The sequence below is a fragment of the Ischnura elegans genome, chromosome 4 (genome assembly GCF_921293095.1).
Source record: "Ischnura elegans chromosome 4, ioIscEleg1.1, whole genome shotgun sequence".
Lineage (NCBI taxonomy): Eukaryota > Metazoa > Arthropoda > Insecta > Odonata > Coenagrionidae > Ischnura > Ischnura elegans.
Window position 1 is genome coordinate 91,648,791 of NC_060249.1, and position 15,674 is coordinate 91,664,464.

The 15,674-nt window shown below is 38.4% G+C and overlaps 1 protein-coding gene across 1 annotated transcript in view; it reads left to right on the forward strand.

The window, feature by feature from the left end:
- Positions 1-447: 447 nt before the first annotated feature.
- LOC124156895 overlaps positions 448-15,674 on the forward strand; it is a 133,650-nt gene continuing 118,423 nt past the window's right edge. Inside the window, exon 1 of the mRNA XM_046531383.1 lies at positions 448-1,115. The gene's annotated coding sequence lies outside the window, so the exon portion shown is untranslated. The remainder of the gene's footprint in view (positions 1,116-15,674) is intronic.

The window sequence follows — 15,674 nt, forward strand, 5'->3', positions numbered from 1 at the left end:
AATCTACGTGCGCGGTCACCGGTTCACCCGGCTAACCCCCCTCAAACCGCAAGCAGTTCTACTCGCAGATTCCTGACAACAACCAACTTTCCGCCGACCACCGGTCCCAGCTCACAGACGACTCCGACCACCCCTTTCCTCTCCTCCTTCGCATCTTACGAGTCCCTCCCCCTCGCACAATTCTTCCACCCCCCCAGCCAACCAACTGAAGCAGCCCTCCGCCTGAACGCAGTTTGACCTTGCGGGATGCTGGGACGGTTAGTTAAGGTGCCATCCCCCTTCCACCTATACCTCCTCCTTCCACACAAGTCTTCCTTGCCTTCCACGTTTCACGCGCATCCTTATTCCATCCCCACTCCACCTCTTCTACCGTTTCAATTCCTAGAGGAAGAAGATACCCTCCCCAGACGCGTGCGATTCCAGACCACTAAGGCAGTCGGTTGAACGTCCGCACCCGTGCCGGTCACGAAATCCAAGCTCCACGACTCTAAAAACCCTTTTCCTCAACACTCTTTCCGGTACGCGGGCACGAATGTGGGTCTATGGGTGACCAGTGTGGTGGGCTTCGCTGCGAGCACAAGTTCGACTCTCTAGAGCACTAGGGCGACTGGAGAACTGGGTGGACTAGGACGACTTTAGGACAGAATAAACTTACGAAGCGAAGTTTTCATCTTGAGAATTTTCATCGAAGATATCGTCTGGAAGTTAGTCGACAAAATAATTTATTCCCTTCGACTTCGAACACAATGGGCTTGAGAGAAGAAACGAATTTTCTTTGAATTTAAATCCGTACTGTGATTCGAAAGATCAGGGTGCACTTAAGATTCTTTCTTCCCAACCGACACGGTGGAATTAATCCCTGATAGAGACTTTCCAGGAGCAGTGACAAAGGATTTGGTTTCAGCCTGTTGGGGAGTAGGAAGACGAGTGCGAAGAATTATACGAGGACTTTGAAACTAAAGAGTTTCCCGCGGGGAAGAATCTGGAAGCGTTCCATGTGACATCTCCCACGGAGCAAGGCTTGGACTTGAGGAGAAAATAAAAGGGAATCGAAATCTCCAGAGGAAAGGAGAAGAATCAGGAGGAGTTGGAGGATTCCAGGCGGGACAAAAGAGGTAAGAAAGATTAACCGCTTGAGGGAACATTAATCCAGTGATATTCCCCCACTAATTACCTCATCAGTGGATCGGAAAATTAAGTTACCTAACTCTTTCAAGCGATGCTTATTCTGGGTGAAAAAGAACGCATTTAGGGTTAACTTTCAGAGAATAATTCATGCAAAGCTCTTTTTATGGTTTCCACTACATATTATACTGCGCAAAGGATTGAAGTAAAAAGGGAAACTTAATTGGGCGTTTTTGATTTCATTCAAACGTTACATAGTTTTGCCGAATACTTAATTAACTTAGGGTATACATATGTAGCGATGTTAACGAGCGTAATCGCTTATTTTCTTCTCTAGATTAAGGGTACATATTTAGTCATATAAAAATTTAACTTTCTTTCATTTCTTTAACAATGTTATACAGGCCGAATATTCACCACACTATGGACTAACTTCTCTGCACTGGCTATGCTGGAGTTGATCTTTCATTTTTTATAACTTATGGTCAGTAACATGCATACAACTTGCAGTAACGCGGTGTTTCGAAGATTTATTACCCGACCGATGCTCTCTCGAGAGACTGTTTATATGAATATTTGTTGTAATAGGTCTAATTTAAATTGACACTTGCACGGAATTAGATATTTACGCTATTCGGTAAAGAGGCATTTTTCCCATTTGGTTTCACTGTGCTGTAAATTTTTGTTAACTATAAACTTCTACTTCACATTAAAATCATTAATATTTTTAAAATCTCCAGCTTCAGTTCATTTTTGCACGAGTCGTGGAGAATAATCAATTAATTTCCTATGTATACATGATTCGAAATCTTTCTAATGGCAGCACCTCAGATTCCCTGAAGACAATCCTAGAATAGACTCACTACAACACACAACTTCTACGTGATTTCACGAGCTTCTTCAAACATAGGCAAATATACAATATATTAACTACTTACGTCCTATTATTTTTAGCTTACAGGGCACATTTCCGAGACTAGGCCAATTTGCTGCAACGTTCACGCGTGATTGAGGAGAAAAGTGAAAAAAAAAGCTCGCCGGGGCTAAATTTTCCATTTTTCCGATAACGGTAAGGCGAGAGAATTCCATTTGCATAACCGAGGCGAGAGGAGAAAAAGTGCCCCGCCCCCCTTTCCATGACCAGCAACACGGACAGACGTACGGCGGCAGCGGGCCAATCAAACACGTGCCACTGCATGCACCGCTCCACAAACAGTTATCGGAATCAGCCGTAAAAGTCGTAAAAGGAAGAAGTGCTCTGGTAGGCAAAATGGCAAAGTACGAAGCGTCCAGAGTCTGCAAAAATAGGGGAGTGGAATAAGAGAAGAGAAACGTGAGACTTCTGCTAACCGAGCTTGACACATATTTCACGCCTTCGTACAAAAATTTATTTTTCGCATAGCTTTTGCAATGGCATAGAATCACACAGTAAGTTAATGCAGCTAGGAGAGAGGGTGCTAAAAGAAGTATTGAAATAATTACTTGAAATTTTCCACGATTATAAAATGTATTACGACCTAGATTTTAACTTTGATAAATCATCTTAAAAGTGATGATCTTGAAGATGATGTAGTAACATGAAACGTAGGTATTAATAAATTTTATTATCGTGGAAAATTGCAAGTAATTATTTCAATATCACGCTCAAATCTTCGGATTTCATACTAAAAGCAGTGAGCACTAGATGCGCATTTGGCCATACTGTAAATAAGTTAATTTTGTTCGCTGAGCAGTAAATAAGTATTTACGACACTTATGGTGACATTGTTTAATAGCAATGATACTGGTTGCGCTACAAGGAAATGGAAGATGACAGTAAAGAGAAAAGAGCTGATTAGCTTGGTGCTCTGCAATTAGCTGCACGACTAACTCCGCATTGAATAAAACTTTCAGTTTTTTAAGTTTCCCGAAAGATCCAGTTAGGTTAGTTTTGTTCGAAAATCCTAGCTAATCTTACATTTCATATGCTGATCGAAAAATTTCTTTTACTCCGTTGTCTATTTTTGCCGGTGCCAGGTAATATAATCTAATGGAATACAATTGACTTGTGCTTGTGATTCAGGAGCGAAGAATGAGTATTCGTTGCTGTGCATACACACGGCGCGGATACGTATGTGTGAACGAATTAGTTGCCGGTAGCGTAATGTTACTTGAGAACTCATAGCCTTGATTATGACTGTAGTGATTGCAAAGTACGGATTATTAAATGAACATAATCTCCTATTACAAATAACCGAGCGTTACCCTGTTAAAAATTAGCCAGGCGATCCTCCAGGGAATCATCTTGTTTCAGGCAAGGACACGGAGTATAATTAATTCCTCGGAGGAAATTATTTTTAACTTATTACACATTAACCGAGTATTCCACTTATTTTCAAGGTAGGTACAGGGCGAAATTCCCATCTCAAGATTATAATTGGCGTGTGATAGTATTTTGAGTATGCGATAAACAGCTGAGGCCACTGGAACAATTTACAGACACCGTGGAAGACGAGGGAGAAACTATGTGTCGGCGATAGCGTGCTCTTCAAGAAACGCACGAAGTAAAAAAAGTCATAAAATCCTACTCTATGGACGGGGAATGCTTTGGATGCTTGAATTGCCATCTGCATTGCACCCAGACTGGGATAGGAACCTCTCTGAAAATCTCCAGCACTGGTCATTGGGCGTTAGAAATCGACACACTAGCCACCACATTAACTTGATTTCCACATTGAAAATCGTAACATCTATAACCTTTTCTTCGGTTAAATATTCAAGGCTAAAAATCAGGGAATAAAAAACCATGTAAAGATAAATTTGGCAATTCCAAAATATATGATTATCATGAATTCATAATTCGAGGATTATGGCTAAAAAAGGGTCAATGAAATTTATTTGCCTTAAAAATTGCCTTATCTCGAACATTATATCATACCAGCGTAAAACATTCCAAATTCATCGACTAAATTTCTCGCGAAGTAATAACAAATTCCAATGACTGATAAGTTAACATAGAGAATTATGATTTTTAAATCCTCCCTGCAGTGTCCCCGGTAAACATGGATTACGAGCGTGCTGCGCCCGCTCCCAGCGGGCTTCCCCCGCTCTTTTCAATGCAGGTCCACAGAGGGATAGGCGCGTTTCTAATTTTAAAATGCAGAAAAAAAGGCAGGGTCTTATGTACAAATTTAATTGTAATGTTCATGTACAAATTGAGGTCAGAGGACCTCTTTAAACACATCATTGGAAGTAATTACACTATCCTCTGTAAAACGCGCATTATGACTCATACTTACGTATCAGCAGGAGACTTGAATGTGGAATCAGCCGCATTTTGATAAAAGTTATTTAAAGAATGCGAGATATTGTTGCAAATAAACAAATGTATCAGTTTGTGCGCCGTTAACGTCAGGAATATTTACCGTTTTTTTTTTGTTTCTTTTTAACCAATTTTAGGAAACAATAGCAATATTTAGGAAGTAAGATATGCCGTCGCATGTTCTCTGATAAATTCTGTGCATTTTGGTACCTCATTTGTGGAGTTTGGTTGCGTATAAGTTGAGAAAAAGGTATCTATACAGTAGAAATAATATAGAGGATTCCTGAAGGATGAATGAATGGGTTGCATGGAAGTATGCCTCCTATGTCATTCGTAGAATTTCCTAGGTGGTAGTAATGATTAACTTCGATTTATCACATATAACGGTAGGTACCGTATAAATTTAAAACGCAGTCTAATTCTATATTTTTGCTCAGAATTAAGAAGGCTTATCAAACCAACCATCGAATTATTTATGCTTACCCATAGGCATTAGAGCGAATTAATAGCTCTCTGCCAAAATTATTTGTTTCTATCAGCAATCCCTCAAACCGGACACGTCTATTTTAAATTCTTCAGACGCTTCTCGATGTGATCAAAAAATATTTTACGATGATCGGAATTCCACTCGTTCTATCCACAAAATAACCGGCATCCTTCGAAGACCGTCTGAGGCAGCGTCCGGCGATGATACAGAAAGCGCTTTTCCACGAAAAAATAACGGTTTTGGATTCTGAAAACCGCATCTTTCCCATACGCGAAGATCAGCGCGCGAGCGACCCCAGCATCACGAGACAGAAACTTCGATCAGAGGTGGGGAAGGTGCGTGAGGAACGAAGTAGACTCAGTGCCGCCCTTTGAAGAATCAAAACCTCTCCATGGACACGCCTCTTCAACCTTATCTTTTCTCACTCGTTTATTAATTTCCGGAACTTCATCCACGGCAGCTATCCTCTTTTTTTTCAACCAATCATATGCGCCGCTAATTTCATAATTCTCGAACGTGTCAGAAATATCTAATATTATTTTTTGTGCCAACGTTCGCTACGGTTTACCGTTGCTCCGACTGAGGCACGTGAAATAAATGGATGGAGGACCGTTGAGGAAAACAAGACGGCGAGCTAAAAGGAAGGGAATTGACAATAAGCCAGAAAAGGTTAGAACAAGCCATTTCGATGGGTATAAAGAGTTTAATAGGTATTTGAAAATTTTTTGACCTTAAAAACAACATTAAAATATGGCCACCACGAATCCAGGAGGTCATTATTTAAAAAAAGTTATTAATTGACTTTTCATCTTTATGAATTTCTTCCGTGTATGTAATACGAAGTAAATGATAATTAATACTATGCATATAAATTTACTGAGGATATTTCTTTTTATTAGCAATCTTAAGAAATATTCGATTTTAGATCAACAAAGCAAATTTAGAGAGAAGAAACTTGAATCTTCGAATATTTTACTTGATGTATGAAGCATAACATTTCTATAAAATTAAGGATCCTTCAGCCTTAAAAAAATAAAAATGTCTCTAATATTTATCTCAAACTCCATGCCAAAGAAATTGTTCACATAACGTGGTCCTCGGCGCGACATTCATTTACGACGAGAGGAAAAGTTCTATTAGAAAATTCTATCTTATCTTTTTGCAGGAAAGAAATTTTATAATATGAGCTGTTTTCGAGAGGTAATAAGCTGTTATTTTTACTGGCGGGAGTTTCCCGCAAAAGGCGTCGTCAATTGAATTTGATTGATTGCACGCTTGAGTGACCGAGAGAATGTGAAAATTAAATAGAGCCAGAGGATGGAAGGTAAATAATCAGACCATTCCCGATTCCAATGAAGGTGATAACAAAGTTTAAGGAAAAAGTAAAGGGATCCTTTGAGGAAAATCCATTGGTGCAGAAAAGATAGAACGCTTGTCAAATCAGCATAGTGAAAAGGTATTCAATGTGGAGGGAGAACGGAAAGGGTTTCTTGATGATAATAGTAATATTTATTATCTCTGGTAAAATACCTCTAAGAGCACAAATTTTGCAATGGTGGTGATCTTAAGATAATTAAAATATGATTTAACAAGTAACAGATTTAAGCAATTGTGAGCAAAGAGAAAAATATTGAAATTGAAATATGTTCATGCAATCAAAACTATGTCGTTTAAAATAAACCGAAGCGAACAGTACAATAATGAACAAAATGATTCAATCCTTACAGTGTGAACATAGACAAAAACAGATACTGACCTGGAAAACTGGGGAAGGGAATTTTTCAAAAACATTTTTAAATCAAAATTTGCAACCAAAGACATGTAAATGAATAATAAACCAATGACAAAACAATAAATAAAATCGTCGCAGGTTCGTTTTGGCATAAACTGAGACGAAAATCTAATTAATGAACTAAAGTAGATCGGAAGTATCTAGAGTAGCTGTTCCTAACCGGTGGTATGCCTACCCCTTGAGGGTACGCTGAAAATTATTGGTAATGGCGGACGCTACGCTACCATTCTTACTCTGAGTACGTTCCCTAATAATAGCCTGGCAATAGTAGCCTGGCAAAAGTAAGTCTTAACCAGGAAATATTTTTGCATATCATATGGGGTATTTAAAACAAATTTTCTATTGAAGAAAGATCTGAGGTTTTCCCGGCGTATGATGTTGTTAAAGTTTATTCGGGATTGCCACCGGATAAGGTTCTCCATCTCTGCCGACGTTTCGATGGCCGAGTCGTCCATCGTCATCAGGGCTTGAGTAAGTTAAGCATCGGCATCAAGCCCTGATGACGATGGACGACTCGGCCATCGAAACGTCGGCAGAGATGGAGAACCTTATCCGGTGGCAATCCCGAATAAACTTCAACAAAATTTTCTATTCATACCATTATTTATAACTTTAAGTGCCCTAGGTGAAATTCTGTAATTAAATGTGCACGTTACATTTTTGGGGGTACAACATTGGTTATATACGTACAGTGGGGACGGGATATAACGGGAGGGAAAAAAGTAGGGAGCCGCTCGTCTAGAAGAATCGGAATTGGTGGATAATTAACGAGGCGGAAAATTTTCCACGGGAGCAAGGGAAAAGGAGACAGACTCGTGCTTAATCGACGGCGACGATTAAAAAGTAAGAAAAAAATGTATAAAAGAAGCTGGTTGGAGACGAACGACTCGAAGGCGGGAAGAGAATCTTGTTTTTGCGGAGGAAGCAGCGCGGAGAGAGAGAGCTGTGGTCTTGTCGCCCTCACCAATATGGAACACTCTCCTCTTCGTCTCGTTCGTCCTTGAAAAGTAAAGGGTGCTGCCCTTGCCGCAGCGTCGAAGAAAAGAAAGTATCTGAAGAAAGTGGTCCCGATTGGAAAGGTCCTCGAAATCGGCTGCTAAATGAGCAACGAGTGCGATAATATCGCGTTGCGCATCCCTAAGTGGTGACTATTATGTGATACGATTATCAAGGATTATTCACATTACGTTACTTGATGTATTGGCACGCGCTTGTACCCTTTCTACATTCCAGCAAATACCAATCGGTGGATTACAAGTTCCAAACAGAGGACAGCGAGTGCTATGATGTCACGTTATTCACCCCTGCATGGAGGCAATTCAAGAATTTTGTGATACGTTTTTGAGAAACTGAAACATTATTCACATTACGTTGCTCGACATATTAGCACTAGCTTTTCCCCTTTAGCTGTACCCTTTCTACATTCTAACAAATACCAATCGGTGGATTACAAGTTCCAAACAGAGGATAGCGAGTGCGATAATATCACGTTATGTATCCCTGCATTGATACTACTCAAGAATTATATAATACGTTTTTGAGAAACTGAAACATTATTCACATTACGCTGCTCGACATATTAGCACTAGCTTTTCCCCTTTGGCTGTACCCTTTCTACATTCTAACAAATACCAATCGGTGGATTACAAGTTCAAAAAAGAGAATAGCGAGTGCGATAATATCACGTTATGTATATCTCTGCAGTGATACTACTCAAGAATTATGTAATACGTTTTTGAGAAGCTCAAAAATTATTCACATTACGTTGCTCGACATATTAGCACCAGCTTTTCCCCTTTAGATGTACCCTTTCTACATTCTAACAAATACCCATCGGTGGATTCCAAGATCCAAACAGAGAATATCGATAATGGCACGTTATGTACCCCTGCTTGGAGACTGTTCAAGAATTACGTGATTTGTTTTTGAAAAGCTCAAGAATTATTCACACTACGTTGTTCGACATATTGACACGCGCACGAGCCCTTTCTACATTCCAGCAAATACCCATTGGTGTATTACAAGTTCCAAAAAAAGAATTAAAGAAATTGAAATATATTCAAAACGAAAATATAAGACGAGAGTCACGTAAAAAACTACAAGTAAGTTGTACAGCTAATCACACATCATAGTTGGAATCGCCAAAAAGTTGAATCTCGCATTACGATATCGATTCCGCTCCAGAAATGGCTACCATTATGTTGAACTGCTTGGGGAAATATTTCTGCATGTTATTATCTCAATTCAGAAAAAAATTCTAGGTATTCGCTGATATTTGACATACTTGGGAAATTATTAAAATTCCATTCAAAATTTTACTCGCATATGCTATAATGAAAGAAAACCTAGCGAAACATATGTTCATATTTATAGTTTCTATTTCATATTCGTGCATACAAAATCATGTAAGAGCACATTCGCATTAATTATGGAAAGGTGATTGCCAGAAAATAATTTGGATATTATTTTCGTGCATAATATTCTTTGGATAACAGTTAATACGCTAGAAAAACAAAACAATCAAATGGAACAGCGTGACAAGAGCTACGGATAAGAGGAATCATTAGGAAATACAAAGTTCTTACTCCAGCCATAATTATGTTAGGGTAAAGAACTTCAACAAAAGAAACTTTCACGACCGATGGAATGATAAATAATTTAAAATCGCTCACGAGGGTGAACACACCTACCTTGGGATAACGAATTTTCAATTCAAATTCCACAAGAAGAACCGAGTAAGCTGTGTGCCTAATGAGCATTCATTAACTTAAGGCAAACACAGGGTTCATCGTGAAGCGATTACGGTTGTTTGCTCATCTCATCACTAAAGTTTCCCCAAGTTCTAACTTTACATACGCCAATATTTTCGCTCCAATTTTCCAAGAAAATTAAAAGTAAAAAAAACAGTCTCTTCTCCGATTTCAACTTCGCAGCGCTCGATTTTTGAAGAATTTAGTAGGTACCTACCTACTCACAGGGACTTGAAATAGTTTCCCAACTGTAATTACATTATTGGAATGCGCAAGCGTTTTACCCACCAAAAACCTTTGAAGTTCCTGGATATTTTTAGCCGATAATGTCGAACATCACCAAGAATTTCGTGTTCAGAAAATTTACGAACCATTTGCTGAGGTCTTGAAATAAAAACCACAGTTGTATTGGCCGAATACATATAAACATTTTTTTCAAATCCATGTCAGCAACAAGTGATATTTACATCATACAATTCTCTTTAAAGCAGAATTTGACCGAGAAACAAAGTAAAATTACGAAAATATTATCGTGAATAATGAGGAGAAGATGTCATCTACAAGAGTTTGAAGACTTATTAATTGATTACCTAGGCACGATGAAGCGTAATTTAAGTATGGGAGATGACTAGAATCAGAAGTGAAACATGACAATAATGGTAGGAATAGAGATTTCCAAGGTGTGCGTTGAAGGCTGCGTTTAAGACGTACGTCGGCTGCTGCGGCGATTGCAGCAGTTTCGCTGACACAACTGCCAGCTTCTCCATGTCGATGATGAAGGTTGAAAACGAAGATGAAGTTCTTCGACCTGAAGACGGAGGCAGTATTACCAGCCAGCAATGTCCGCGAGACTGTTGTCATCGCCATGGTAACCGAAGTGGTAGTAACCGGAAATGAAGAACTACTATATAAATAAGATCTTTTCCAAAGAAAAATCAATAAAAAATTCGGAGAGGAAATTTGATGACAAAAAGCGGGAAAACTAGAAAAATCAGCCCCTAATAAATTCCATTGAACTCCTAATCGTTTTGTTAGGTATTTGTGAGGCAAGGTCTTAATGGAAATCCATTAATTCTGTTCTCTTCAGGATCACAACACCTCCGCTAATCAGCCGCTTGAATCCTAAATTTACTCAATAGCTTGTTTACACCAATTAGGGAAAGTAAACCTGCGCATCCTCTCTGTGGTTCTTCATCATCACCTGACGTCATCTGATTCCCTCTCCTCGTATTTGATACAAACGCCACTACACCGCGGGACAAATTTCACCACAGGGCATATCAGAATCGTACTAGAATTGGCGAGAATATTCATATTTCTAGGGCTTAGCGGAGGAGACAGAGCACTAAAATAGAAACAACCGAAGTAATTCACACAAACTAATCAATTCACATCTGCACTCATGGAGGTCAACAGTTTATCACACTTACACGGGCAATTCAACCGCTCTATAGAAAATACCCATGAGTTACTGAAGAAAAATTTTATGTCACGGAAGCCAATTTCTTAAAACATTTCGTAAAACCTAATAACATTAATTTGGCATCGTGATACCAAAAACATTTCATATGGCTCTAAAAGTTTGCGATAAATTTTTCCCTCACTTCAATTATTACTTATTTATAATTCTACAGGTAACTGTCTCTTAATTTTAATTCAAAATTACATTATATATTGCCCGAGGAAAAATTAAGTGGGATTAGCATAATGCAATGCTATCAATTTCTCAATTACTCGTTTAGTTATTTTGAATGATACAATCGTCGGTCATCCTAAGATTGGTTTGACGCAGCTCTCCATTTCTCTCTCCTATCCGCTAATCTCTTCATAGCTACATATTTATTCTCTTTTACATCCTTTATAACCTGTCCTATATAACTCATTCGGGGCCGTCCCTTGCCCTTTTTCCCTTCCACTTGTCCTTCAACGATTGTCTTCATCAGACCATCGTGCCTCAAAATGTGGCCAACTAAGTTGTCCCTTCTTCTGCTTAATGTTTTTAGGAGGCTTCTCTTTTCTCCCACTCTCCTTAGCACTTCCTGGTTACTCACACGGTCAATCCATTTTATCTTCATCATTCTTCGGTAGCACCACATTTCGAATGCTTCCACTCTTGACTTCTCTGCTGCTGTCAACGTCCAAGCCTCGCTTCCATAGAGAAACATACTCCATATGTAGCATCTGATGAATTGTTTCCTTACTTCTATGCTGGTATTTATCATTCCAAATTATGAAAATGGGCACCGCGTGGCACCCGGGAAATTTTTTAGGCATATAGAAGGGTTTAGCCAATGTATCAACTCCAACTTCAGGTAAAGAGATTGTGAATCCACAAACACGCTCAGGAATACTCACTCCATTGTGCTCTAACTCATTGGGGATCGTTGTAGCCTTGTAGGAAGAATGCTTGACTGCTGGCCGAAGTGATTCAAATTCAATCCTACGGACATCCCACCCTAAAATTCTGAAATTGGAAGGTGGCTCAGCGTAATAAATTGACTCCCTTTCCTGGATAAACGATATTCAAACGCTTTGAGCTAATTCCGGGGTGAGCTCTACCCTTACCAACCCAAAACCAACCTATGAGTTGATTCACTAAGTAAGTAAATTGATTGAGCACAAGTAATAGTAGCGGGTGTGACTGGGTGGAAATCCTTTATCGTAGGAGATGAACGAATAAAAACTGTGTTTTTTCCACATAGTGATTTATGTAGTCCGATCATGGTTTCGTTATAGCGTGACATTTCGATACCTCCATTTCGATACCTCATAAACGCTCAACAATCGCCCACCGAATCAAATCCGCTTATCGAGTACTACAAGGTCTAACTAGATGAGCGGATTTGATTCGGTGGGCGATTGTTGAGCGCTTATGCAGTGGAGGTATCGATTTTCGAGTTGAGGAGCGCAGGAAAATTGAGCAGTACCTATATTGCGTTAACCCATTCGGGAATATAGCCGGAGATTCGCCGGCCTACATGGATTTTCCTTATGAGGTGCCACCGAACCGCCGTTAGCGTGATTTCAGTCGTTGCATATTAAAATTGTTTAGCACTTATAAGTTGATATAATGTTAAAAATAAATATTTTGTACCAAAAAGACTAAAATTATACTCTCATAAATAAATCCATGAATCTTGTCGTAAATTTTTATATCATATAAATTAATATGCAAATGAAATCTTTAAGAAAAATTAATAAAGGGATTTAGGCCCAAAATTTCCATGAAACATTAATAAGCGAATGGGTTAAAAGTGGAGTGGGAAATTTTCGAGTTTCGGTTAGATTGATTGAGCTTCCCATTGTCATAGTTTGGGTTTCTTTTTGTTTCAGGGTCGAATAACTGTCGTAAATAAAGATCAGAAGGTATTTTTTTATCACTTCTGAAGTCCTAGTCGAACAACGCCAATAAAAGACCAGCTGCTGCCACTATCGTACGTCAGAACCGCCTGGCTTGTACAAACTGGCCAACAATCAGGGAACAAGCACTTGCGAGTGACTGGAAAAATAGCAATATCAATCATCGTTTAAAAGGTCTGCTTACGGTGATGGACGTGCACATTGAAACGAACAGAAATCGTACGCGTCGATAGTTCAGAGGAAATAGATACATGCGAGAACGAGCATCGGCTTCTTCGCATGGGATCAAGATTGAAAAGTAAAAAATGTATGTACATGAACGACATATGGGTCTGATTTGCTTATTGCGACAATATCTTTTGTTTTTTTGCTCTCTATTTATTTTGGATATTTTATTTTCACTTCATGTAACGGTCACGAAGAAGGAAAACAATCAGGGTGTTAAAAAATCTATTTATTAGTATTTACTTTGCTAAACCTTTACCTATCTTCTAAGCTATTTTTCATCCTTCAACTCTCAAAATTTAAAACTAAGCTTGGTAACGCATAAAATTAAATTAAAAATTTGACACACATTCCGAAAAACATTTTTTAAATCTCAGGGGGAAAGGCCAAAGCATCATTTTCCAGTAGTTACGTTAACTTATAATTATGAAACGTAAGCTATTCCATGGCGATGCCTACGTCTGCCCCTCTCAAATCAATTTCCTTTCATCATTTCACCATCTAACAATATATTACATTTTAAATTAAATACAAGAAATACATATATTATATAATGAAATTTGTTCATTACATTACATTTATGGCATAAACAAGAGATCAACATTTAATACATTAAAAAATATTTTCTCTACCAATTAATTTTCCCAGAATTTTTGACAGGTGGATTTAAAAGAGAGAAAAATTAATTAAGCATGCATCGAATTCATCATTGTTATTCAATTCCTCAAACGTAAACATTATTACCTACATGTTCAAAACAGGGATTCCAGTGGTTAAAAAAAACTCGAAATTTCATCAATGTCATTTAATATTCAAATATTGATTCAGAGGATATCAGAATTTATGTATATTGAAATGCAAGAGTGGATCAAAGCGAGGCCCCCGGCAGAGCTATTCAAGGAAGATTTTTAAACCGATGCTTGACCTCATCATCCTAACTGCTCGAGAAAATAATGAGAGATGAATTAATTATAACTCTCCTTACAATGAGCTCACAGTAATCCAAAATCGCTTCATGGAAATATGGCTTCCTGAGAAATAAAATTCAGTTTGTACTGTTCTAACTGTTCATTTTAAATAGCAATTAGTTTCATTATTCACAGCTGACTCTAAGGTAAGAAAAGGCTAACGAACAGAAATTTCGCGATATGTGTGATACTGAAAGTAACACTATAATACAATACTCTGTACCTTTTGTGAGTCCAAGATAAGTCATTGTTATCTGTAATAAATTCATAAGATAGAAATAAAAAGACAATTCTGGTTTTAGAAAATCTTTGAATTTGCCACGCAAAAAAACTTCAGCATTACCCGGAGTGATTGAGATGCACAATGGAATGACAATGAAAGGGGAAATTACCACGAACGATATTCCCGCGCACAAATGAAAACGTAGGGTGAAATAAATAAAATTAGCATCGATAATAAATCTCCGTTGTCGCACAACAGGAATACGGACGCATTCATGACGGGAGTGCCTATTTTGCCTTTTCATCAAAAGAATGAATCCGATACCCGCAAAATACTATCATGTTGCCGGAGTCATCCTATTAGTCCAGCAGCTACGGTCGCACAGCGGATCCCTGGTAAATAAAATAATCGGAAGCGACCATACACCCGCGAGTGATGAGTAAATACACGAATAAATAATAAAAAGAATTAGTAGACGCGATTCGATATCGATCAGTAATTATATTTGCGATGGCGTTTGCAGCAGGCAAAGAGAGAGATATAAAACATTTATTGTACCAGAAAAAAATCCATAAGAACAATAATAATATAGTACAGTATGCAGGCACATTAATTGCAAAATAGATAATTACAAAAATGATTATTTCACGAAATATTATACAGAGACGTTTCAAAAACTGAAAAATTTTCATTTTTTTAAATGTCTCTGTATAATATCGTCCATTTCATAGTATAACAAAACATAAAAAATACAGGAAACCTAATTAAAAAACGGCAAATGGGGCTATGAACCAAGCCAGATACAAGCACAAAAAAACTTGTATTCTTAGCTTAACAATAAAAAAAATGCTTGAGGGAGGGGAGACTTGATGTAATGGATTCAGTGTTACTAGTCGAATCATCATTACGCTGCCGATCGCACACAATGGACGGAAAGATAGATCTCAATGCAGCCCCTTCCCTAAGGTGTTTGATGACTGGGGATATTTGTGAAGCGAGGAATCAATTTCGCTTGAGATTACAACAGTCCCGCGCAATGGAATCCGTCCTCTCCCAACCCATCGGTCTATCCCCACACTACCCCATCTATACTCTCCACCCTTCCGCTGGCGAGAACGAGGCCACAGTGGAGATTAATGAAGGGAAGATCACAGATCAAGAGACACATTACACGGAGTGTTTTTTTTTTTTCATTTTTATTTTCGACTCCACCCAGTAGAGGAACGGGCGAAAATTGTATCATCTGAGGCCGCGTACGTCGCCGCAGTTGATTCTTGGTTCCAAATCCATAACTGTTTCAGAAGAGCGGAGATTTGGAGGTGTGTTAGGGTGTCTCACGCCATCCCTCAGACAGAGATATATAAACTTAAATAAGAAATGAAGTGGATTATGAGGCTATAAAACATTATTATATTATATAAAGTAGTACCATGCATACTTTCA